Source organism: Macaca fascicularis, chromosome 7 (genome assembly GCF_037993035.2).
Source record: "Macaca fascicularis isolate 582-1 chromosome 7, T2T-MFA8v1.1".
Classification (NCBI taxonomy): Eukaryota; Metazoa; Chordata; class Mammalia; order Primates; family Cercopithecidae; genus Macaca; species Macaca fascicularis.
Window position 1 is genome coordinate 56,864,577 of NC_088381.1, and position 25,393 is coordinate 56,889,969.

At 44.6% G+C, this 25,393-nt stretch overlaps 1 protein-coding gene across 2 annotated transcripts in view; it reads left to right on the forward strand.

Moving 5' to 3' along the window:
• The first annotated feature begins 902 nt into the window (after nucleotides 1-902).
• Nucleotides 903-25,393, forward strand: part of MINAR1 (membrane integral NOTCH2 associated receptor 1) — a 41,610-nt gene continuing 17,119 nt past the window's right edge. For both annotated transcript variants that reach the window (XR_006699372.3, XM_045395886.2), the window contains exon 1: nucleotides 903-1,439. The gene's annotated coding sequence lies outside the window, so the exon portion shown is untranslated. The remainder of the gene's footprint in view (nucleotides 1,440-25,393) is intronic.

Below are 25,393 nucleotides of genomic sequence, written 5' to 3' on the forward strand. Positions count from 1 at the left end.
GGGAAAAGCCGCCATAGCCCCCGGAGAGGGCTCTGTCCCTGAGGAGGTATGCTCCTTAGCAGCTCTGTTCGGTAACTGGGTAACTCGGTGGCAGGGAAGGAGGTGGGGTGGTGGGGGTGGGGGTGTTGCTTTCCTTTTGAAATGAGATTCCATGGACTCGAAACTATATTTCCCTCCCTTACCCTTTTTGTTTGTGTTGTTCTTGTGGGGATGCAACGTGCTGTTAATGTGAGCTTTCCCAGCCACAGGGACAGGATCTGTCTAGATGGGGCCACCAGAGGCAGCTGCTGCGTTTCAGCCCCACTGCAGCACAGGGGGTGACACGGAAGGCCTCCATTTCTGATCCATGTATCCAGTAAGATTTTTGGAAACCCATCCCGGTTTCGTGGGTTTGGGGGTGTGTGAATGAGTGAGTGTGTGTGGGGGGGTGGGGGTGAGGGGTGGTCACGTGACAGTCTTTCCAATCTGGATCCCAATTAAGCCGACACCAGCCAAGAGAAGAAATCTATGAGTGAAGTGACCACTTGGCCCTGGCCTTGCAAAGCACTGCAGAGTCCGAAGCCCCAGCAGGGTGAGCCGAGTGCTCCCTGGGAAGAGGAGAGCCGAGGACACCGTTCGCCCCTGCTTGCCACTGGGGGCCGCAGTAACCTTCAGCATAGGGGCGTGGGGAGACTCGAACCCCGCGGGTGGCTCCGGCTGCTGGGCTCCCTCCAACGCGCGGCTTCGGCTCGCTTTCCCCTCGGCCCTGCAGCCGCAACCTGGGACCGAAGGGACACCGCCTTTCCGGGGCCCCGGCGGCGCTCCGACTCCCACTTTCCTCCACCGCAGCCTCTGGCAGGGGACCCCCTTGGCGCGACGCCGCGCCCCTCCCCGGGACCGCCCCCTCGTCCCCCAGGGTGCGCGTAGTTGCTGCCGGTGCGCCCCGCCAGCTCGAGCGCCCAGGGCGGGCGGCGGTGGAGAAACCCAGCCCGGCTTTCCCCAGCCGCCTCCCCGGCCCGCGCTGCTCCCAGCCTCCAAGCCCGTGACGTGGCGACGCCGGCCAAGACACAAAGACCGAGGCTGAGACCTCCAGGCGTTGAGGGTGAGGCCGCGTCCCGGGGCCGCTGGAGCGCAGGCGACATGCGAGCCTGTCCCGGCTGCGCGCCGCCCCAGAGGAGTCCGAGCGCCCGCCTCAGTCGCGGCGCGCTGGCCCTGACCCGGGCTGCAGCCAGGTGGGCGCCGCGCAAGTAAGCGCAGACCGGGACCCGGGCGGCGGAGGCAAAAGCCTCCCCATCCCCGGGGTGCAACCCCGGGCGCGGAATCTGGGCTGCCGGGTGACAGTGACCAGCTGACTCTGGAGCCTCCCGGAGGCGCGGCATCGGAAGCCGTTGCGACCACTGCCGAACAGCAGCTCCAGACCCACAGAGAGGCGCCGGCCCTGCGCCCGGGGCGCCTCGGAGGTAACTTCGGAGAGCCCGGGCCGGGCGGGGGGCGGGAGCGCAAGAGAGAGAGAGAGAGAGAGAGAGAGAGAGAGAGAGAGAGAGAGTGTGTGTGTGTGTGTGTGTGTGTGTGTGTGTGTGTGTGTGTGTGTGTGTGCGCGTTCGCTGTGTGCCCGCGGCTCGGTGTACACGCGCGCAGGTTTTAAAGTCAGGAGCTGCGGGCGCGCCTCCTTGCCTCGGCTTGGCCCGGCAGCATTGCGGGCCGCGGAAGTGTGGGGGCCCTTTTTGCTGGGCTCAGGGCAGCTGCGGAAAAGGTGTGTGCGAATGCAGGGCTGGGCCGCACCTGGTGGACAGAGCAGGGATTCGGGAAGAGAAGCCACAGAAGAAGATCATGCAGTTTGGGCAAGTTTTCCTGGTTGAGAATCGCTTCAGGAAACGGTGTTTTGAGGGTTAAATATGTTAGCTATCCGTGCAAAAAGCCTGACACATCAGAGGCGCGAAGTAAGATGGAAAGCTGGACAAACCGCAGGTGGACCGACCAGTGCATCCAGTTCTTAAATTGAGATTTCCAGTCACGTTGACGTGGAATGGGATCGTTGTTCTTCCCGAGGGGATAAGGATGCTCAACTTCACCGGTCAGAAAGCACCGGAGCCAGGCCTGGCCTGTGGGGAGTGTACGCTCGCTCACATGCCGTCCAACTCAGGCAAATGCAGCATGCCCGACCTGCTCTGCCGCCATCCCTACGAAAGCGATCATTTCCCTGGGCTACCGAATCCATCAGAGTAGTCATTTGTCTCCTCGCCGGCGGGGCGGGGAGCGTAACAGTTGAGTAGCCTAACTCTCATAGCACGCACTCCAGCATTGTTTTGCTGGGAGATTGTTACTGTGTTAAGCGGCTGTGTATAATACAGCAGGTAAGGTAAGATTGTGTTCAGCTGCTCTTTTCAGTGGGAATTAAGTTACGTTTGGTGAAGACCTAAGGAATCCAGAGTTTCTGCTATAAACAATATACACCTATCTTAAAGACTGCTCACCTATTTCTGTTGTGGATGGAGCCATTGGGTTGGGAGGTGGTAGAACCATGCAGCCACCCCTGCGGCTGTGGTTGGAGGCTTCATTTCTGGGCTCTGCAATTTTATGCTCTGTGATATTATGCATGGCCTGAAGAGTTGCTAGGAGGAGTGTGGCAGCAGCTTATGTGGCCAGTTATGCACCCTTTATTCCAGCAAACAAGCTGCCACTGCTATCTCTCTCTGATGGAGAGGGTCGGTTAATGGCCCTTCCTTGTCATTTCTCAGACACCAGCATCACTGGGCCTGCCCTGCAGGTGGAAGCTAGCCCACTGCTGTGGTCAAGGATGTCTTTTGAAGTGAGCCTCATTGAGAGCCCAGCAGCAATATATTGGGTGTTGTTGAAATAAGAGAAGTAGATTAGAGAGAGTAGGATGCCTGGAGTTGTACAACACCCTTTAATGGGCTTTCCTTTTGTGTATCAGAGGAGGGTAGAGCAGGAGAGAGTGGTGAGTCTGCAGAGAGAGCAAACTTAGAGATTTTCTTAGGCTACTGGAGCCTGGAGGGAAAAACCTTAAATGTCTGGTAAATAAAGCCTGATTTTTATTGTGTGTGTCTGAGAGACTTGTATAGATCAGGGAGTATGTGAAAATAAATGTCAGTTGCCAGAGAAAGAATAGATCAAACAGTTTATTTGCATTTCTGACGAGTTTGGTGAGGAAGTGTATAGCACTTAATATTTGGAAGGCAGACAAAAGGTTTTGTTGTTGCTGTTATGTTCCTTTTGAATTTTAGATACATGATGCCATTATTTTCTGGCGAATGCTCCAGGCAAAACTGATGTCTTTCCAGTTTCTAAAACCCATCATATTTATGAACTCTCTGATACTCTGTCTGAAACAGTCATGCTCCTCTGAGGTTGAAATGCCCTTCCTGCCTCCGTCCACAGCAGACGCACAGACCTGGTCTGGGAATTTTCTCACTTAGGATTCCCAAAATGAGCCCTTTCTCAAACCTTGACAAATGTGCAGCAGAAGCCATTGTTGCAGTTATGGCTGTGTGCCTGCTGGCCAGGGATTTAATAGCCAGGGGAAGGCAGGGGAAGGCAGGGGAAGGCCCTGCTCTCTGCTCCAGCCAGGTAGTAATGTACATTCTTAAACTAGCTAGGAAAAGGTTCTAGATTCCTCTGTGAATATGTCGTTTAATCCCACTGATTAGCTTTTCCCACTGACAGACATTCAAATCCTTATTTTTGGAGCTTCCTCTGCAGACTTGGTGTAAATTTCAAAAAAGGAAAAGAAGGCTATGAAGCTTAAGACAGGCAGAGACAGTTGGCTTCCTACCTAGGCATGCTTCGAACTCACTGTATGACCTTGGTAAATTATTTAACTTTAATGCATGCTTGTTTTCATGTGTATAAAATGAGAGAGTATCAGACTAGATCATGGATTTTTTCCCCTTTTCCCTCTTCTCTCCATAAGAGTAGAATCCTTTAAATTAAATATTTTATAAAAGTTAAGTGTCCGGGCACAGTGGCCCACGCTTGTAATCCCAGCACTTTGGGAGGCCGAAGCGGGTGGCTCACCTGAGGTCGGGAGTTTGAGACCAGCCTGACCAACATGGAGAAACCCTGTCTTTACTAAAAATACAAAAAATTAGCCAGGTGTGGTGGCGCATGCCTCTAATCCCAGGTACTTGGGAGGCTGAGGTAGGAGAATCACTTGAACCTGGGAGGCATAGGTTGCAATGAGCCGAGATCACGCCATTGCACTCCAGTCTGGGCAACAAGAACAAAGCTCCATCTCAAAACAAAACAAAAAAGTTAAATATGCAAAACAGATTTAAGAGCAAGGGAGGGACATAGCAGCCAGTTCACTCTCAGTGTGGTGTCTGAAGCACCCTTTGGAACCCCTACGGGCTCTTCAGAATTCAGTTTGAGAATCACTGGAAGCTTCTCTCTGCAATATGGCATATTCCCTCTCTGAGTGTTTCCAATGAAATGTTGTGGTCACCTAGCTCAGTGTTATAAATAAATTGTCACGTACCTGTAACTGATCCTCCTGGATGGCTAGTTAAACCCCTACAATGAGAGCTGTGGGAGGACCATAACTTTTTCAGCCCTGGACCTTCTGGGTCTAACACAGCGCCTGGCATGTAAGTAAATGCTTAGTAAATGCTTATTGAATGGATTAAGGAGTGAAGAGGGAGTAAAGTTATTCTGGCAGACCAAAGACTGGTGGATGATACACTGTGGTGGAAATCTTAGGAGAGTAGGGACTTTGATTTGTTTGTTGCTATATCTCTAGTGCCTGGCACAGGCAGATTTTGGCTTATTGTAGGAAGTCCTTCAAAATAATTAAAGTTAATACTGGGAATGGATTGCTCCAAGAGGGGATGGAAACATATATATGGTGGCTATTAATTTTGTTCATAAATATTTTGGCTCTCTCTGCTTCTGGACACATGGTAAGATTGCATTTTCCTGTTAATTTGAAATTAGGTATGGCCATGCGACTTGTTTGGCCAGAAAGTACATGAACCTTTAAGAGTCAGTAGGTGCCTCACCATATTCTCTGTTTTCCTCTGTTTCAGTGGTAGTTAAGTCTCCAGAAAGTGGCTGCTCCTCCCCCAGCCTGGGTCTGTGATTGAGGATGATGTGGAGCAGAGCTTCTTACCATTGATAATAAACAAACGGATTGGTGCTTTAAACCCCTGAAATCTGGGGATTATTTGTTGCTGCAGCGTAACCAAGCATATTGTGACTGAGGCAACATGTAAAGAACTTGAGATCATACTGGCTGCTGATCAGGATAGCAGTGTTATCCGGGAAGGCCAGTCCTTGCTGAGACAGGGCTTCATGCGGATCAGGACCTGTATATGAGCACCACATTGTGGCATGTGGCTGTCATTTTGCCTGGTCGGAGAGCTCATTTGGTGATATACTCAGGTTAGTCTTTTAGAGAAGGAACATGAAAATCAAAAGCCTGATGCACTAGCTATAATATGCTGATTTCATAGTTTAGGGAGAAGCAAGTGAATCTGATAAATGTGTTCAGTGATCAGAGAGAATTATCCATTAAAAGCCAGATAATAAACAGAAGGTGCTTTGTGAGCCAAGAATGAAAGCCAGGGGAGTTAGTGGAATGAATTGAATGACTGTGTCATATGACTGTGACATGCCAACATATCCTTCATTGTCCAAGTTAGAGAACTACTTGCTCAATAGACTCCATGCATATGCATGCATGTCATTTAATACTATCCTTAAAGCATGATTTATCAAACACAACTGTACGATTTTTCTGATGCTCTGAGCATTGTTCCATGCCCTTAGCCAATGGGAGCTCACATAACAGAGTTTTCTACTGACGTGGCCTGTGAGAACTTCATACTGTGAAAGCTCTTAGCCAGTGAACCCTCCACTGTTCCCAACTTCAGTGTCTTTCTCAATATGTGTCCAATTCCCTGCACCCTTTTTCCTGCCATTTACTTTGTGTCCTAGTGAGCAATTTTGACCTTCAGTAGCTCATGTGATTACCCCATTGATCCCTCTTCGATAACACTGGGATCTTAAGGAGAAAAAGTTTTATTCAGGAAGCTAAACATGCAAGTTTTAGGGTTACTAGAGGAGGCTTCAAGTAACTAACTAAGAAAACAAACAAAGATCAACCAGTCACTAGGAACTGAAAGATTTAGCATATCCTGGTAGCCTAAAAGACTGAACAGTGGTGAGGAGGCAAACCTTGGGAAACAACAAAAGAAGGCCTGTCTCAGGCATGGAAATTGAAGAAGATGGAGGTCTTTTGGCTACGTGGGTGCAAAATGGGGAGGAGTGAGTAGGTGTGGGTATGAGTGGGTAGTGATTGGGTGTGAGTAGTGGTTGTGTGTGGGTGGGATAGGTAGTGAGTGGATGTGGGTAGGCAATGATTGGGGGTGGATGTGGGTGGATAGTGACTGGGTGTGAACTTGGGTGGAAAGTGAGTGTGGGTATAAGTGGTTGGTGAGTGGGTGTGGGTGGGTAGTGAGTAGGTGTGAGTGGGATAGGTTGTGAGTGGGTATAGGTGTGGATAGGAAATGAGTGAGTGTGTGTGGTGTGGGTGGATAGTGAGTGTGTGGTGTGGGTGTGTGTGGGTAGTGTGTGGGGTGTGGGTGGGGTGAGTACTGTGTCAGGTGTGGGTGTGGGTGGGTAGTGAGTGTGTGGGGTGTGGGTGTGGGTGGGTAGTGAGTGTGTGGGGTGTGAGTGGGGTGGGTAGTGAGTGTGTGGGGTGTGAGTGGGGTGGGGTGGGTAGTGTGTGGGGTGTGGGTGGGGTGGGTAGTGAGTGTGTGGGGTGTGAGTGGGGTGGGTAGTGAGTGTGTGGGGTGTGGGTGGGGTGGGTAGTGTGTGGGGTATGGGTGTGGGTGGGTAGTGAGTGTGTGGGGTGTGGGTGTGGGTGGGTAGTGAGTGTGTGGGGTGTGGGTGGGGTGGGTAGTGTGTGGGGTATGGGTGTGGGTGGGTAGTGAGTGTGTGGGGTGTGGGTGTGGGTGGGTAGTGTGTGGGGTGTGGGTGGGGTGGGTAGTGAGTGTGTGGGGTGTGGGTGGGTAGTGAGTGTGTGGGGTGTGGGTGGGGCGGGTAGTGAGTGTGTGGGGTGTGGGTGTGGGTGGGTAGTGAGTGTGTGGGGTGTGGGTGGGGTGGGTAGTGAGTGTGTGGGGTGTGGGTGTGGGTGGGTAGTGAGTGTGTGGGGTGTGGGTGTGGGTGGGTAGTGTGTGGGGTGTGGGTGGGGTGGGTAGTGAGTGTGTGGGGTGTGGGTGTGGGTGGGTAGTGAGTGTGTGGGGTGTGGGTGGGGCGGGTAGTGAGTGTGTGGGGTGTGGGTGTGGGTGGGTAGTGAGTGTGTGGGGTGTGGGTGGGGTGGGTAGTGAGTGTGTGGGGTGTGGGTGTGGGTGGGTAGTGAGTGTGTGGGGTGTGAGTGGGGTGGGGTGGGTAGTATGTGGGGTGTGGGTGGGGTGGGTAGTGAGTGTGTGGGGTGTGAGTGGGGTGGGTAGTGAGTGTGTGGGGTGTGGGTGTGGGTGGGTAGTGAGTGTGTGGGGTGTGGGTGGGGTGGGTAGTGAGTGTGTGGGGTGTGGGTGTGGGTGGGTACTGAGTGTGTGGGGTGTGAGTGGGGTGGGTAGTGAGTGTGTGGGGTGTGGGTGTGGGTGGGTAGTGAGTGTGTGGGGTGTGGGTGGGTAGTGTGTGGAGTGTGGGGTGTGGGTGGGTAGTGTGTGGAGTGTGGGGTGTGGGTGGGTAGTGTGTGGGGTGTGGGTGGGTAGTGTGTAGGGTGTGGGTGGGGTGGGTAGTGTGTGGGGTGTGGGTGGGGTGGGTAGTGAGTGTGTGGGGTGGGGTGGGTAGTGTGTGGGGTATGAGTGGGGTGGGGTGGGTAGGGTGTGGGGTATGGGTGGGGTGGGTAGTGAGTGTGTGGGGTGTGGGTGGGTAGTGTGTGGGGTGTGGGTGTGGGTGGATAGTGAGTGTGTGGGGTATGAGCAGGGTGGGTAGTGTGTGGGGTTTGGGTGGAGTGGGTAGTGAGTGTGTGGGGTGTGGGTGGGGTAGGTAGTGAGTGTGTGGGGTGTGGGTGGATAGTGAGTGTGTGGGGTGTGGGTGGAGTGGGTAGTGAGTGTGTGGGGTGTGGGTGGGGTAGGTAGTGAGTGTGTGGGGTGTGGGTGGGGGGGGGGATAGTGAGTGTGTGGGGTGTGGTTGGGGTAGGCAGTGTGTGTGTGGGTAGTGTGTGGTGTGTGGTTGGGGTAGGCACTGTGTGTGTGTGTGGGTAGTGATTAGATGTGAGTGGGGTAGGCAGTGTGTGTGTGAGTATGTGTGGGTAGTGATGAGATGTGGGTGAAGTAGGCAGTGTGTGTGTGTGTGTGTGTGGGTAGTGATGAGATGTGGTTGGGGTAGGCAGTATGTGTGGGTGTGTGTGGGTAGTGATGAGATGTGGTTGGGGTAGGCCGTGTGTGTGTGTGTGTGTGTGTGTGTGTGTGTAAGTAGTGATGAGATGTGGCTGGGGTAGGCAGTGTGTGTGGGGGTGTGTGTGGGTAGTGATGAGATGTGGTTGGGGTATTGTGGTAGGCAGTGTGTGTTGGGGGGGTAGTGATGAGATGTGGTTGGGGTAGGCAGTGTGTGTGTGTGAGTATGTGTGGATAGTGATTAGATGTGGGTGGAGTAGGCCATGACTATGTTGGATATGGTGGCAGTCAGTGAGGGAATGTTCTCTGTGTTGTGTGGGACTGAGACGTGGGTAGGTAGTGTTGGATGTGGATTAAGGTAGGTAGTCTGTGGGCTGGGTGGTTGGCTGTCGGCTCTCGCTGTTTGTGCCAATGCCCTGGGAACGCTGCCTGCCCTGTGCTATGACAGATGGTTTACTGGTGCTCCCCTTCCTCTAGCCTGTTGCCCTTGCAGGTATGGCCAGGGTCTCATTTATAGTTTTGTCCTGGTGAGGAGCACAGTGTCTGGCTCAGGTTGGGTGTTCCCTAGAGCTACTGGGTGAAAGAAGGAAAGAACAAGGTGATTCCGAAGATGCTCAGCAGGGATGGGAGAGGCCTGACTCTGTAGTCACAGCAGGAAGGAGAAAGTATTCGATTATTTAGTCTTCCATAACCTCAGCCTGAGTCAACAGTATAGTATGGCCATCAAAAAGATCCTTAGCTGAAATAATGGTGTCTAGAATGAGGAATGGGACTCCTGTACTTTTCTGCACTTTAAGAGAAGGAGACACAATGTGAGAAGTGCATGAGCCAATTGGAAATTATTTAAAGAACCATGGATCATTAGCCCCAAGGTGTGTCTAGTCCAGAATTTCCCAGCAGCCATCAGTGCATCCACTATACCAGAACCTCTAGGGGACCTTATAAATGCATATTTCCAGGCCTCATCTGCTGAGTCAGAATCTCTGGGGTGAGGCCAGAGACTTGGTTTATCCCCCACATTTTACAAAGCTGTTGGGAGTTTCCCGCATAAGGAGAAGATCTGGGGTTTGACTTGATTTTCTGAGTCAGAGACTGCACCTGGTAGCCTCCTCTCCATCAGCCCAAAAGATGCAGGGAGCTGCAGCCAGGTCCTGAAGCAAATGGGAGAAATGGGATGTAAGACCCATCCTTAAATACTCGAAAAACTGCCCTTCGAAAGGAGATTTGGCTTCTGCATGTCCTTGGGGCAGGATGAGGACCAGTGGGTGCAACTGTGGAAGAGGCTGCCTTGGGAAATTGTGTGTGTTCCCTTAGTAGCCATCATGTCCAGACAGGCAAGAGCAAAGGCCCTGGGCTGGAAGCAGGACTGGCATGTTTGGTTGGCCATAAAAGTACTTTATAAAATCTGCTCTTGCTGTTCCCTCAGCCTGGGCTTTGCCTCCCCCTTACCCCGCTCCTCCCCACCACCCAGGCAGGCACATGGTTTGCTCCATTGCCTCCTTCAGGACCTCATTCAAAGGCATCTTTCCCCCAAGCCTCCTCTGACCATCTTGTTTACATTTGTAATACCTCCCCTTGTTCTCCCCTTTTCTACTTTTCTCCATAGCACTTCCTACCATCTAATACACTATAAATTTTACTTTTCTGTTTTGCTTATTGTCTGTCTCCCCCACTAGATTATAAGCTCATGAGGGCAGGGTTTTTTTTTTATTGTCTGCTTATACCCTGCTGTATTGCCACCAGCTAAGACAGTGCCTGACACATGCCAGTTACAAAAGAAACATTTCTGAATGAATAATATGGATGCCTCATTTGACCTTGTTAGTAATCCCAGGAGGAGGAATTGATATCTTCCTTTTATAGATAAGAAAACCAAAGATTAGAGATGATAATTTACTTCCTCAAATTCCCCTTGCCAGGATTTGCTTGCAAATCCTTTCTTCTTTATTTCTTATTATAAAATCACATATTTAGAACATTTAAGTAAAAGTAAAACAGCCCTGAAATGAAAGGAAAACCACGCAGAGACAATTATGATTAACATTTTAGTATTAATATATACAAAGGGTGAGTGTATGTAGAAAATGTCATAATACAACCCACCATTTAGTGGTATACTCTTTCACTTAAGAATACATCATTAAAAATTAAACATGCCAATAAATGTATTTCTGCACCGTGACTTACTAATGGCTACATGGTATTCTATCATACAGATGCACTACAATTTATAGAACCCATTGTTGGCTACAAAGATTATTGCTAATTTTTTCTTATTTTAAGCAACATTAAAGAGAATATATTCATCAACTTTGTTTACATATATCTGATTATTTTCTTTAGATAAATACTTAGAAGTGTGGAGTTGCTTCATTTAAAGGGTATGCGTATTTTTCAAGTTTTATTGTTGATTACTTCCTATAAGTCATATAGTTCTCCAGCAATACATGGGAGTGCCTATTTTCCCGCATTCTCCCCAACAGTGTTATACTGATTATAGATACCATAACAAATATATTATACACTGGTTATAAATAATATCAAAAACCCTTAATAATAGTCAAAACCCTTAGTCTTTAGTACTTTTCCACTTAGAAAGAAAACATTTTTATTTTCTTTAGATTTATAAATAATTAAGTGGTCAAACAAATTGCTGTTTTACTTTGCTTTATTTATTATGATGTTGCATTTTTTCTTTGCCTTCCTTTCTTTGTAAATTAACCGTTTTTTTCTTTGAGTCGTTCATTATTTCTTATTCATTTTTAAGAGCTTTCAATGAGATGCAAGAATTTTCTGCATTCTGTTTTTTCAAGTTTAACTTTTTTTTTTTTTTAACTGTTTATGTTTTTTATGTTTACTGACATGGTAAGCAATTTTTATCCATCCAACCCTATCACTCTTCCTCTTAATTATTTCAACTTTTGGGATCTTGTGTGGAAAACCCTTTCACAAATTATCTAAATATTGACTCAGATTTTCTACTTTATATTTAATCTGTAATTTACTTTTGTAAATGGCAAGAAGTGGGGCTAACTTTTTACCAGTTGATTAACCAATCATTCCAGTAGTATTTAACTAATAAAGTAACACATTTATGTTCATTGAATAAACCATTATTTTCTCATGGAGTTGAAAGGCCACCTCTATAATATATTGACTGTTTATCTATATTTGGGTCTGCTTCTTGTCTTTCTATTCCGTTCCATTGATTTATCTGTCAAACTATGATAATAGGAGCTTTGTAGTAAGTTTTCATATTTGGCTATCCAAATAGATTTTTATTTTGACCAGAATTCTTAGATAATTAACTTAAAGCAAATAATTACGTAGTGTTACCTTTAACATGCATGGCCTTGTCCCATAAAAATGAAAAAAAAAATTCCAACAAAACATAAACGATTGCAAAAAACTGCCTTGTGAATTTTCTTTGTGGTTACTGCCCATTTAGAGCCTTACTTATATAAATTTTCTTTTAGCTCTCTTTTTGGCAGGTCTTGGTAAAAGCAGATAAGTTGGAACTTGTTTATCTGGTGTTTTTACCTTATTTTAAAATTAGTACTTGTTTTAAAAAATTAAGAAAAGTACATAAAATAACGCAGTAGACATTCCATATACCAATGAAATTAAATGAATGTTAATGTTTTGTTATTTTTGCTTCAGTGTTTGTTTTTTGTCTTTAAAGAAAAGAATATGATATAGTCCAAGTCCCAGCTGCCACTCCCCACAGCTTTTGTTTTAATCACCTGCTACTTTTGTTTTAATCACCTGCTACTTCCCGCATTGGTGAGAGAGGATTTCTACTCTAAGGTTTCTACTCTAAGGAGATTTCTACCGAACACTTGACACTAACACTGAGCAGATGAGATGAACAGTGATTTATTAATTGCCTGTACTCACAGGAGGGCAGGGGGAGGACACCACAGGCCACACAGGGCCACACAGGGGGCTGCACTTAGGAACAGAGGGAACAAGCAGGAGCTGTGGGAGGCAGCCTTTGCTTTATCAAAATGGTGAGGTGACCCCTGATTCCCACAAGAGGATGTGATTGATTTGTTTGAATATTTCTGAGGGCTAGCAGGGAAGCAGAAGCTGCCACTTGGGGTAGGTAGAATCTGTGCCTGGTCCCTTGATAAGAAGAGTGGTTTGGCTAGGGTGCCTTATCTGCAGGAGTAGAGAAACTTGCAGTTTGGCCATTCAAGGTCCTCCTGGTTTCACCAGGTGACAGGGCAGCACATCATATTGGGCCTTAAATATAGGCCCTACACCACATCTTTCCTGCCCCTCCCAGAAACCACTATCCCAAACCTGGTATATTTCATTTCCATATAGATTTTTGCATTCTCCTTTTTATGTATACATCCCTAAACAATCTATTTGAGGGTTTTTTTTCCAATTACATCAATGATATGATAGATCCATTCGCAACTTTTTCCATGCTTTCTTAAGTTTTTGAGGTTTATCTTCAAATTTATTGTAAGTAAATTCATTAATATTAGCTGTTGTATAATATAAACTATGTGGATAAACTAATTTATTCCCCCACATTATTTTACTATTCAAAAGTGTTTGATAACAGTTTTGCCTCCTTGTGAACCTATGTGCATGTTTATCTAGGGTAAATACCTCAAGGTGGATCTGGGGGCAATAGTTTTTGATTATCTTGAGCTTCATCTATATTGCCAAATTGCCCTCTAAAGTGGTTCTCCCATTATTCATCCCCACCAGTAGCATATGAAAACTGTTTGCCTGCATATTCAGCAATCCTTGGTGTTATATTAAATAAAACTTCCAAAAAATTGTCTATTGAATTTGTGGCTTTATCCCTGTTTTCACCCCAAATTTTGTGAAGTACTGTATTATGTGATGTGTAATGTGAGCTCTAGACTTAGGGTGTATAGTTCAGGCCCTGGTTCACACATGTCTTAGGCTGTGTGGCCTTTGACAAGCTACTGACCTGCTCTATGCTGGAGAAAATTCAGCCATAAAATTAGGATCATATTAGTTCCGATTTTGTAAGGTGATTTTGAGGATTAAATAAGTTAATCATTATAAAGTGTTTAGAAACTTTCTGGCACATAGTAAAGTTCTCCATAAATGTTACCTATGATAATGTTGTTCCATTATTTATTCATGTCTCTTTTCTTTATTTCTTTATCATTCTTGCCAGAGATTTCCAATTTTATTTATTTATTTCCAATTTGTAAAGAGATTATAATTTTATTTATTTCCAATAATTTCAAAGAAATCATTTAGGTTTTGTTGATGGTAACGTTTATTTGTTTTCTACTTCACTAATTTTTCTCATAACATTAGTTGCTTCTTCTGTTTTCCTTTGTATTTACTATACTGATTTTTTTTCCTGCTTCTAGAGCAGGATGCTTAGCTCATTGATTTTCAACCTTTTATTCCAATATTTGTATTTATGACTGTAAACTTTCCTCTAATGATAGCTTTAGCTATAGTTTACAGTTTTGATATGTCATATTTTCATTACATTTCATTACAACCATATTCTAATTTTTACTATGATTAATTTTTTGACCTATGGATTATTGAGACCTGTATGTTTAAATTTCCATGTGTTTTAGGTGATATCTTTGGGTATACATTGGTTTATTTTATTACTTTATAGTAAAAAAAATTCACTGCAGGATATAAATTCATTTTTTAAAAATTTGCATCATAATACGTGGCCAGCATTACTTGAAAAGAATGTGTTTTCTTGGGTCCAGGTTCTCTATCTGTATAGATCAAGTTTGTTAATTGTGTTGTTTTAGTATTTTTCTATCAAACGTATTATTTTCTTTGATCACTCAGTTTCTTGAGAGATATGTTAAAATCTCTGTACATTATTGTGAGTTTCATATGTTTCCTAGAAATTTTGTTAATTTTTGCTTCATGTATTTTTAAGGATATGTTTATTGGGTGTCCATATGTTCAGGATTATTTTCCTGGTGAGTTGTCTTTATTTATCATTTTTATAATAATTATTTGTTTCCCTTATAACGTTTTTTAACCTTAATATCTTTCTTATTTATGTTAATATAATAATAATAATGTTATAGCTTACACTTACAGAGTGCTTATTGTATGTAAGGGACTATTACATAAAACAAATCATGTAAAGCAGATACTATTATCATCCCCATTTTGCAGATAAGGAAACTAAAGTACAGAGAGACCTATAATGTGCCCCAGGGTAAAAAGTGCTCCAACTAATAACTAATAAATCACATAGCTTATAAATAGAAGAACTTGTATTTAAATTTGGGCAATTTGGCTCCAGAGTTTAGAATCTTTAACTGTGATGCCATTCTGCCTGTAACAAACACTAACAATATTCTGATTTAGTTTTGATTGATAAATCTTATTTCATCGTTATACTTTCAATCTTTCTGTGACAGTAATTTTTTTTTTTTTTTTTTTTTTTTTTTTTAAGACAGAGTTTTGCTCTTGTTGCCCAGGCTGGAGTGCAATGGCATGATCTCGGCTCACTGCAACCTCTGCCTCCCAGGTTCAAGCAGTTCTCCTGCCTCAGCCTCCTAAGTAGCTGGGATTACAGGCATGCGCCACCATCCCTAGCTAATTTTGTATTTTTTGCTAGAGACGGGGTTTCTCCATGTTGGTCAGGCTGGTCTCGAAATCCCAACCTCAGGTGATCCACCCACCTCGGCCTCCCAAAGTGCTGGGATTACAGGCGTGAGCCACTGCACCTGGCCTGTGACAGTATTTTTAGGTATATCTCCTATAGGTAGTCTTTGACTGCATTTTACTTTAATTTTTAAAAATCCAGCTTGAGAGTCATAGTCTTTTAACTGGTAAGTTTAAGCTATTTACATTTATTATAATATGATGTATTTTGAAATATTTCTGTCATTTTATTTGTGATATTAATTAGTTATACTTTGCTTCTTTATTTATCTTATTTCCTACCTTATCTTAATTGACTGGGTTTTATTTGTTCCCTTGTTTTTTCTACACTGGTTTAAAAGTCCTGCATTAATTTGTACAAATCCTTCCTGCTCTTTTAATAATTACTCATAATTTTTTTTTTTTTTTTTTTTTTTTTTTGAGACGGAGTCTTGCTCTGCCGCCCAGGCTGGAGTGCAGTGGCCAGATCTCAGCTCACTGCAAGCTCCGCCTCCCGGGTTCACGCCATTCTCCTGCCTCAGCCTCCCAAGTAGCTGGGACTACAGGCGCCCACCACCGCGCCCGGCTAGTTTTTTGTATTTTTTAGTAGAGACGGGGTTTCACCGTGTTAGCCAGGATGGTCTCGATCTCCTGACCTCGTGATCCACCCGTCTGGGCCTCCCAAAGTGCTGGGATTACAGGCTTGAGCCACCGCGCCCGGCCTCATAATTTTTTTTCTATCATGCATATTTGACTTAACATTTAAATTTATTTAATATCTCTTTCCTCTTCCAGATAATATAATACTTTAAAAGTTTTAATTCTGATCACTCCCTCTCCCATTAAATTATTAACATAGTTTCATAGAGTTGATACATGATTAGAATTAACTATATGTTTATCATCTTATTTCCTCTGGATTCACTTTCTTTCCCTCTGAAGGAGCTTCTTTATAGTTTTTACAATAAGGAATATGAGTTATAAACTCTGAAACTATTTATTTACTTCTGAATAATAGTTTACATGGTGATAAAATTATGATCTGTATATTATTTTTATTTGGTATTTTAATGATTTTATTTCTATTTTTTAGTCTACAATTGTATTCTTAAAAATCTGCTTTTAAGTTTATTCTTTTTTAGGTAATTCAATTCTTTAGGCAAGTGTTTCTTTTCATTTCTGGTATTCTTTAGTTTCAATATGATGTGTTTAGGTATCTAAGGGTGAATTCATTACTTATATGTCATATTTAGTATTTATATCACTCCTTGAGTTAGAAGATTCATGCTTCTAATTCTGGAACAGTCTTATATATTATCACTTTTATCATCTTTCTGCCATTCTCTTTTCTCTCTCCTAGAATTCCAAATGGATATTTGCTGAAACTTATCCTTCTATGCTCATTTCTCTTAAGCTTGATTTAATGGTTTTTGTTGTTGTTGTCATTGTTGCTGTTTTGGTTTTTGAGACAGTCTCACTCTGTCACTCAGGCTAGAGTGTGGTGATGCAATCTCAGCTCACACAACCTCTGTCTCCTGGGTTCAAGAGATTCTCATGCTTCAGCCTCCTGAGTAGCTGGGATTACAGGTGCATGCCACCATGCCCAGCTAACTTTTTGTATTTTTAGTAGAGACAGGGTTTCACCATGTTGGCCAGGCTGGTCTTGAACTACTGACCTCAAAGGATCCACCTACCTCTGCCTCCCAAAGCTCTGGGATTACAGGTGTGAGCCACCAGGCCCGGCTGGTTTCATGTCTTTTATCTTTGTGTCTCTTTGTGCTGCATTCAGCTAAATTCCCTTAGACCTATCTTCCAGTTCATAGACTTTCTCTTCATTTAGATCTAATATGCTATTTAATGGCTATTTAATGCCATTATGTTTTGTACTTTAATGATTCTTTTTCTAGAAGTACGACTTAGTTTTTTTCCAGATCTGTATGTTCTTTTTTCATAGTGTCTTCTTTTATTTGGATTTTCTATTAATTTTAAGCCTTTACTTATTTTAAGTGTATTTCTATCTTCTTTAAGATTGTGGATTCATTTTATTAAGTTCTTGAAGTTCTAATCCTGCTGGTGATTTTGTGTCTGCTGATTCTTACTCATTGAGTAGTATTTTCTCTTGTGTGTTGTAATTTTTAAAAATATAATTCAACCTTAGTGTGGATTCCTTTTTCTGTGGTGCCCCTATGTACCTTTGATTGTCTTGAGTACTTTCACTCTTGTTTCTGCTTGTACCCGTGAACATTATCAGCATGGAACTGATTTTTTACATTAATTTCTTAGCTCAAGAGTTCTTGCACACTGTGATAACATATATTGGGCCCCCAAATATTTAAGACATTGGCCTTGTTTTCCATTTCAAAGGGTTAATTTTTTTCTTTATTTAATCCAGACCCCAGGCAGAGGCTGACAAGTGTCCTTGTTTACTGTGCACCAGATTTTTTTTCATCCTTTGACATAAAGCTAGAGAATAGTCCTTCAAGGGTCCCAGCTTTATGCAGACATCTGTGTTTCTACTCTCCATCTCATGGAAGGCCTATCCTACTCTACCTTAGAAGGACATCCCCTTTACTCTTACGGCAGCCACAGTGCCAGCTCTCCTGTCTACCTCTGTGATTTTCAATCTCTTCTCTATTTCTGGAATCTGGGCATTTAGCTTGCTCTCGCAAGTTTAGTTATGCACGTTAAGAAAAAAAATTGCATTTTATCCAGCATTTCGAGGTGTTCATAATGGGAGTTTTTCATATTCTCTAAGCTTACTTTCTTGCCAGATCTGGAAATTGCTTCATAATCACTTGACTTCTTAATCAAGGGCTTTGCACTAGGGTTGAGCTCTGCAGGTATACGTCTTGAGAAACAGAAGTATAACCCCTTCCCAACTCCTTGCTGCCCTCTTTAGCAAATTTTTTGTGGAAGACGGCTATCTCTGGGAGAGAAAGTGTTCCCCCTTAAGTTTGAAATTTTATTAGAGGTGACACAAACAATGTAGAAATTCTTAAACACAAATTTTAGATTCCTAAATTGATACCTTCTTTTGATAGCTTCACCAAATCACAGTAGCAACCACCATCCTAAAATAAAAACAAGACAAAATTCAAAACAAGCAGGCCAACACCACCAAGGCAGGAATTACATGAATACTGCAGATGAATTCTCTTGCAGTGGGCTTTTCGTGAGCGTGAAATGAGAACATTGTGGCTATTATATCTCTGCCATTTTTTTCAGTTTTTGAAAGATCAATGTATTTTGGTGTACTGGAAAGGTTTAATAAGAATACTTTATAACTGGGTTTTGCTAATCCAGTTCAAGGTATATGTCATTCATTTGGGGGTTGTTGGTAGCAGAAGGGAAGATTAAATTTCTAAGGGAGTTGGCGGAAATGAAATTCAGAGAGCTTGTCTTTTGTCCAAAGATTCAAGCAGCAATACTACAAACTATATCCCTAAATCATCTCTCTCTCTTTTTGCTCTGCTTTGATTAACATTAGATGCCAAGAGTGTGAGCAGTTGAATATGCGTAAGATTGTGAAAGGGTGGGTATTCATTTTAGCTCGGTAGACTGGACAGCAATAACATTTATCATGTCCGGAATGTGGCATGAGAAATGAACAAGGCGACATAGGGTAATGGGAAGAAAAATCAGGCATCTGGTTCTGGCCTTTCCCAAAGCTACAGACTATTGTAGCTTTCTATTTCTAGTGGAAATACCCATGGGTTAGGAATTAGAGGAGCTTGGAGTTCTTCCCCTCGCTGTGTATGGGTAGGAGGTTTTGAAAGGGGCTAAGACAATGCGGATCCCCATCAGTGTATTCTGTAGGTTGCAGTGCTCATCTTAACCGCAGGCTTGCTCTGCTCTAACACCTACTTTGTCAGTTCCCAGCTCTTATTTACTACATAATTGAGTTCAGACTCCCAGCCCAGAGTTTAGTGTACTGCCCTATCTTAGTATGTTTGTGCTGCTATAACAGAATACATGAGACTAGGTAATTTATAAGGAACATAAATTTAATTCTCATGGTTCTGGAGGCTGGGAAGTCCAAGATCTAGGTGCCAGTTTCTGATGTATCTGGTGAGGGCATTTTTGCTGCATCTTCACATAGCAAAAGGGCAAGTTAGCAGAGTGCTGCACAAAGCCTCATTTTATAAGGGCATGAATCCCATTCACGAGGGAGGAGTCCTTATGACCTAATCACAATCACCTGGGATGGTTTTAAAACATATTGAGACCTGGCCTCCCCCACCTTAGACCAATTAAATCAGAATTCCTGGGAGGGGGTCTTAAAGCTCCCACTTCTTGAAACTATCACATTGGCAACACCTGAATCTTAAAGGGACACAATCAAACCATAGCACTCCCTATCTAAATTCTAACTGTTTGTCCAGCTCCACCTCCTTCTCTCCATCCCTACCAGACACACAGACTCTTCCCTGCTGCCCTGTACCTTCATGCCTTTTGCCCTCTGCCTGGAGTACCTAATCTGTCCCTTTCCTCCAGACCATCAAACACTCTCCTCCTCTTTAGTCTTTGTGGCCGTTGCCGATGGCACCTTCCCTGTGAAGCCAGCTTTACCTTTTCCCCATGGCTGGGATTCATCTCCCCCTTAATCGGGTTCCCAGCTCCATGTTTATGCTCCTCTGGCACTTGACAGTCAGAACTGGCATTTTTGCAGACATTTATGAAAACAGTCTAGATGTCAGGAACCCTGGGTGCTGGGGACAGTTCTGCCACTAGCTCTACATGTGCCTTTGAAAAGTCATGTTACTCTCTGGACCCCAGTTTTCTTGACCATAAAATGAAGGGTTAGGCTGTAGTTCACTGTGGTCCCATCCAGCCCTCTCTAAAGAGTGTTTTCTTCCCAGGGACTGTGGGCTCTATTGGGGCAGCACCTTTACCTTTCCTGGCTGTGCCTAGCCCAGTCTCATGCACATACTGGGTGCTCAGAAACAAGTTTTAGCGGGGCTAGACACCTACAGAATCTTCAAGGACACATGAGGCAGATGCACAAAGTGAGAGCCACATAGTGAGGAGGGTGTGCCATGGTTTGGATTGGCGGGTGACGAGAGCACCCCCATTTATTCTGAGTGAGCAATTTCAACCTCTGGCTTTCAGAACTTTTTCATGGAATCAGTTTATGAACTGTCTTCCTATTTTTTAAAAAAAAGCTGAATAATGAACCCCACAGCCAATTTGTTATTCCCCTCTGAGGTTGTGTGCAGCCTAGACAGAGGCAGTAAATCGTCGGTCTACTGAAGGTCCATGGGAACGTGTGGTTGAGGATGAAGCTTTCTATAACGAGAAACTAAAAGTCTTTAAGTAAGTTGAAAATGTAAAACTTGAGAGGCCAGAATCCTGCTTTAGGCAGGCGTCTCTTGCTCTTTGTATAGAATGGAGTCATTTTTCAAAAATACTCCTTTTTTATAACCTGCGGAGGGTGCTGTGAGGCATAAAGCCACTGAGACTGCTAGTATTCCCATCGCTACAGCTGTTCCATGAGTGACAGCTGTTATTTGTTGAATGGCTATCACATGGGAGGCTCTTTATTATTAAGTGCTTTACATATGCTTGTTAATTAAACCCATTGTTACAGATGAAAAAAGTGAGGTAGCGTGTGGGAGCTGTAAGTAACCTATCCAACGTCACATAGTGGGCAGGACTGGAGTCTGAGCCCAGGTCTGTGGGCCCCTGTCACTCCTCTCTACCATTAGGCTTCAATGCCTTTCACAAACCTCATCCCTCCGACTTACTAAATAAATGGGTCTTCTCGGTCCCAAAATCTGGAGGCCCATGGTTCAGAAATTTGGGGTGGCTTTTAAAACTCCTAAAGACCTGGACCCCTCCCAGGAATTCTGATTTAACTGGTCTAGGGTAGGGGAGTTCGGGTCTCAATATGTTTCAAAACCATCCCAGGTGAATCTTACCTGGTTGAAAACTCCTGGGTGATAAGCGCTTTAGCCAAGGCAGAGGCGGAAGGCTGTGGAGCACCACGGAGGGAACAGCTAGAGGAGACTCTGGGACCTGGCGAGGGACTGGGGCAGAAGGGCTGTCACAGGAGCCGGCGTGGGTGAGCAGGACTGCGGGGAGATGTGGGCAGCCCAGGCAGCAGGCCTCCAAGTAGACGGGTCTGCGTGAGACACAGGGGAGGGGAGGCCTGGACTGCGGTGTTGGCTTGGGCAGTCAGTTGGACCCGATGGGGGCCTGATGTGCTGCAGGCAATCCCCAGTCTGGTCTCATGATTTTCGGATCTCTGCTGCTCACCGGCTCCTCCTGCCAGCTTCCCTGCCGCGCTGGGCGTGGCTGTTCCTGGTCAAGGAGCTCTGAAGCCAGGTGGCGGAGCTCTTCCCCCGGGGATGGGGTGACAGGGTGCTGCAGTGGCTGTGTTTGCAGATCTTGTCGGCAGGCAATGTGCGGCATCATGGGGGTCAGCTTCCCAAACGCCAGAGAGGGTGGATTTGTTCACTGCTTAATCCCCAAAATATGCATGTGGAGATGTGCTGGGATCTTAAGAAAGTTTAAACCCTGAGGACAGAGCTAAGAGACACCTAGGAGAGAAAAGGTGTGGGGATTGTGAGTGAGCCTGTGTGTGGGTGTATACGTGTTTGTGAATGTGTGTGTGCAGAGGTGTGAATGTGTTTGTGGATGTGTGGGAGCTTGAGTACTTGTGTGAATTATGTATACACACGGGTATGTGGAAGTGCGACAGTGTGCATGCGGGTGTGTATGAGTGTAGGTCTGTGTGAGTGTATGCCTGAGTGTATGAATGTGTGGTTGTATGTGTATGAGCGTGTGTGTGTAGGTCTCTGTGAGTGGGAAGCTGTGTGAGTGGGAAGCTGTGCAAGTGTCTGGATGTGTGTGAGTGTATGACTGAAGCTGTGATGAGTGTGTCTGGGTATGTGTATGTCTGAGTCTGCATGACTGAAGCTGTGCAAGTGTGAAGCTATGTGAGTGTGTGGGTGAGTCTGTGTGTTGTGAGTGTGTGGGTGAGTCTGTGAGTGTGTGTGGGTGTGAGTCTGGGTGTGAAGCTATATGAGTGTATGGGTGAGTGTGTGTGGGTGTGTGTCTGGGTGAGTCTATGAGTGTGTGGGTGTGAGTCTGAGTGTGTGTATCTGGGTGTGAGTGGGTCTGTGAGTGTGTATGGGTGAGTCTGTACGGGTGAGTCTGTGAGTGTGTATGTGGGTGTGTGTGAGTCTGTGAGTGTGTGGGTGTGAGTCTGTGTGTATCTGGGTGTGAGTGGGTGAGTCTGTGAGTGTGTATGGGTGAGTCTATGAGTGTGTATGTGGGTGTGTGTGACAGTCTGGGTGAGTGTGTGTGAGTGTATGTGGGTGTGTGGGTGAGTCTGTGAGTGGCTGTGGGTGTGAGTGGGTGAGTGTGTGTGTGAATGGGTGTCTGTGAGTGTGTGTGGGTGTGTGTGTTTGGGTGAGTCTGTGTGTGTGAGTGTGTGTGGGTGTCTGGGTGAGTCTGTGTGTGGGTGTATGTGGGTGTGGGTGTGAGTCTGGGTGAGTCTGTGTGTGGGTGTGAGTGTGTGGGTGAGTCTGAGTGTGAGTGTGTGTGGGTGAGTCTGTGAAGCTGTGTGGGTGTGTGTGTCTAGGTGAGTCTGAGTGAAGTTCTGTGAGTGTGAAGCTGTGAATGTGTCTGCATGTGAGTGTATGGGTGAGTCTGTGTGAGTGTGAAGCTATGTGAGTGCGTGTAGGTGTATCTGGGTGAATCTGAGTGAAGCTATGTGAATGTGTCTGCGTGTGAGTGTATGGGTGAGTCTGTGTAAGTGTGAAGCTGTGTGTGTGTGTGGGGGTGCATGCACATATGTCCCAAGGCAGTTTTGCTCAGCCCCCAGAGATTCCGGACGGCTATTTCTGCCTTGCTCTTTGACCAGATCCGGCTTCAGACTGTGATGCCTCATGCTCTCAGTGGAGTTTCTCTAGCCTCCTTTTCCTCATTTCTCTTGAATAACTGGGGAATGTCCGTGCCCCCCTCTCTGAGCTGTTGCTTAAAATCATGTAAGGCCTCAGCACATAGTAGGTGGTCAGTCCACGGTGGCTCCTCCACCCCTCATTCACCTCTGTCAGTAGGCGGTGGATGTTTGTCCTCCTGGCATGCGATTGAGCCTAGTGCCCCTTCAATAGCGTCAGAAGACCTGGGTTGGAGTCCACTTGGGCCCCTAACCCAATACTGAACCCCCAGCAACTCATATCACCTCTCTGGATTATACAGTTGCTTCCTCTCTGAGTTCCTCAGTTTCCTTATCTGTAACATGCGGGTGCTCTTCCTACCCTACACAGTTGTTTGTGTGGTCAAATAAGGCAGATTGCTCAGGGCTTCATGCTGGAGGTTGGATCCTGTTCCACTGCTAAGAGCCTGGAAACCGATTTTTCAATCCATCTCTCCTCTTGCTCTTCTTCCTCTCTGGTTCTCCTTGGTGCATTGTAGGAAATCTGGGTGCGGTTTCTCTATGATAACTGATCATCACATGCACCTGTGCTGCACGCATGTCCATGCACCTGTTTCCATCCACAGACCTCCTAATTTCAGTTTTGATAAAATATAACTCAGGCTTACCATATTTGTACTTCTTTTATTCACTTCAGGAGACACTGGGCCTTGGTTTTCCAAATAGGGTTTTTGACCTGGGATTAAGACTTCCTTTGCCATGCAAAGTAGGATAGAAAGTTGAGAAATCTTCCCAGAGAAGCAAAGTGTTGGGTTTTCCTGGGAGGTGCATGGTAGGACACACATGAGATTAGCTTAGCCTGTAGTCCCAGCTACTCGGGAGGCTGAGGCAGGAGAATGGCGTAAACCCAGGAGGCGGAGCTTGCAGTGAGCTGAGATCTGGCCACTGCACTCCAGCCTGGGCGGCAGAGCGAGACTCCGTCTCAAACAAACAAAAAAAAAGAAGTCCTGAAAGTGCTTCGTGTCACCCAAGCTATAAAATATATGCATGAGTTGTAGTTGCTGTTCCCAAAATTACATTCACTGATCCTGTGCTCTGATATCTATACCCATTAATTTACTTGAGACCCCATGTGACAGGTTGTCCACCGCTTTAACAAGCCAGAACATTTGGACACAGAATGCTTCCATCAGATGGATTGGAAGGCTGGGGCGGGATGGAAAAAAATGGTTTTCCCAGTGACTTGTTCTGGGCAGGAACAGAACCTGTCAAGGGTTTGTTTCCTTTTCCTTGCAAGAAAATGCGAACCACTGGTCTCTGCATATCCCTCCAGACATTCATGGGAGAAACCAGGTTAATGTTTATAGAAGCCCACTGGGAGTGGCTACCTTCAGGATGGAGAGAAAGCTCATTACCTCGAGCTGCTAAAATGTAATCCAAAGAAAATATACCATTCCCCTAGAAAATGGGTTGGATACATGTGGACTGTGTTAGCTTTAAAATCAATAAATCAGTTATCAGAATACTAATTTTCTAAGCAGTATGCGACCAGGGAAATGAACACAATGTGTAATTTGATGTGTCTCTGCAAGTCTTAGAACCTGCATCTATGTTTATCAACCAAGGGTGAAGACCTTCTCTAATGAAATTTTGTTAAATGTTTGGTTTGGTATTTTTAATTTGCCCATCCAAGATTTGTTAATGTACTGTTTTTGTTCAATTTCAAAGTAAAGTTTATTATTGTTTGGTGCTTACAAAATAACAAATGCTCATTGTAAAGAATTTTAGAAAAGATGGGAAATGATTAAAAAAGAAACCTATAAAAATAACAGTGGTTGAACAGAAAAGGGTGTGAGGGAACTTTCTGGGGCAATGGGAACATTTTAGTTCTTTACAGGGGCTTCAGTTTCTACGCAGGCATACATAATTGTTGAAACTTCAGCCAATGCACCCTTAAGATTTGTACACTTCATTGTATGTACATTTTACATTAAAAGAAAATCTGTGAACAATTATTGAACTTGGGTTAATGATATATATGATGAAGTATTTGGAAGAAGTGTACAGATGTCTGCAATTTACTCTGAAGTGAATTAAGAAAGAAACTTTGATGATGAAAATATGGATAGATATGTAATAAAGCAAATAAAGTAAAATATTAATGGAGAATCCAGATGTTGGGTATATTAGTGTTCACTATAAAATTCTTTCAACTTTGCTGTGTATTTGATAACTTACATAATAAAGTATTAGGGAAGAGAGGTTACTAATTCAGAAAAAAAAATCCATATTTACAATCCAAACTTAACTACTATTAGCATCTTAGTGCACATTATTTTTTCATTTTTGTTTTCAAGAATACATAATTTTATACAATTATGATCTTATACTGATTTATTTTCATATTTTTTCACTCCATATTATATCATAGTTATCGTGCCACTGCACTCCAGCCTGGGGCACAGAGCGAGACTCTGTCTCAAAAAAAAAAAAAAAAAAAAGAAAAGTCTTCATTATGTAATTTCTAAGTTGAGTTATTATT